Source organism: Eutrema salsugineum, unplaced genomic scaffold (assembly GCF_000478725.1).
Source record: "Eutrema salsugineum unplaced genomic scaffold, Eutsalg1_0 scaffold_21, whole genome shotgun sequence".
NCBI lineage: Eukaryota > Viridiplantae > Streptophyta > Magnoliopsida > Brassicales > Brassicaceae > Eutrema > Eutrema salsugineum.
This window is the reverse complement of record NW_006256821.1, coordinates 1,154,586-1,156,156: the sequence shown is the minus strand read 5'-3', so window position 1 is coordinate 1,156,156 and position 1,571 is coordinate 1,154,586.

Below are 1,571 nucleotides of genomic sequence, written 5' to 3'. Positions count from 1 at the left end.
AGAACTTTGAAAGGTCCAGACCACCTAGACTTAAGCTTTCCTGGAAACAACTTAAGTCTGGAGTTGAAAAGCAAGACCAAATCACCACACTTGAACTCTCTCTTTAAAATCTTTTGGTCATGCAGGACTTTGGTCTTCTCCTTATAGATCTTTGAGCTTTCAAAAGCCTCAAGCCTAATCTCCTCAAGCTCATGGAGTTGCATGATTCTTTTCTCCTGAGCTGTTTTGATATCAAAGTTTAGAAACTTCAGAGCCCACATAGCTTTGTACTCCAACTCCACAGGAAGGTGGCAGCTCTTCCCATATAGCAGACTGAATGGTGATGTTCCAATTGGAGTTTTAAAGGCAGTCCTGTAAGCCCATAATGCATCATCCAGCCTTTTGCTCCAATCTTTTCTGGTTGAGCTGACAGTCCTTTCCAGAATGGCCTTGATTTGTCTATTAGATACCTCCACTTGGCCACTAGTTTGGGGATGATATGGAGTAGCTATCTTGTGTTTAACTCCATGCTTTCTCAATAAACCTTCCAGAGTCTTGTTCAAAAAGTGGGATCCTCCATCAGAAATGACAACCCTTGGAACTCCAAACCTTGGAAATATGATGCTCTTAAACAGCTTGACTACAACCTTGGAGTCATTGGTAGGGGAAGCAATGGCCTCAACCCATTTGGACACATAGTCCACAGCAACAAGTATGTATTGATTTCCAAAGGATGAAATAAAAGGTCCCATAAAGTCAATCCCCCAACAATCAAAGATCTCCACTTCTAGAATGGGGTTCTGAGGCATCTCACTTCTTTTAGATATGTTACCATGCCTCTGACAGGCATCACATGCTGAAACTACCAACTGGGCATCCTTGAACATTGTAGGCCACCAAAACCCACTTTGAAGAACCTTTGCCACAGTTTTGAATGCCCCCATGTGGCCTCCAAAAGCAGAACCATGACATTCTTGCAACACAGGTTGCATCTCCTCTTCAGCAAGGCACCTTCTATATAGCTGATCCTTGTTCAGAACATAGAGGTAGGGCTCATCCCAATAGTATCTCTGGACATCTCTGAAGAACTTTTTCCTCTTGTAAGCATCCAATTCAGGAGGCTCCACCCCACATGCAAGATAGTTCACTATGTCTGCAAACCAAGGCATCCTCCTTTCTTGAATGCTCTCTACTTCCTCAAACTCCAAGTAGGAATGGAGCACCATCAGAGACTCTTCAGGCAAAGCATCATCTATGGGAACTTTTTCTTCAATCCTCAGCCTTGAGAGATGGTCTGCAGCCCCATTCTCAATGCCCTTTTTATCAAGCACCTCCATATCAAACTCTTGGAGCAATAAAACCCATCTCAACAGCCTTGGCTTGGCATCTTTCTTGGTCATCAAGTACCTGAGGGCTGCATGATCAGTATACACAATGACCTTTGATCCCACTAGGTAGCTCCTGAACTTCTTCTGAATGATAGCACTGCATTCATGACTTAGTACTACCATGCCTTGAAGTTCTTTTGTCTTGTTCAGAATTGCATCCTTCAAGAACTTCCCCATCTTTGGCATCATTAAGAATGCATCAAT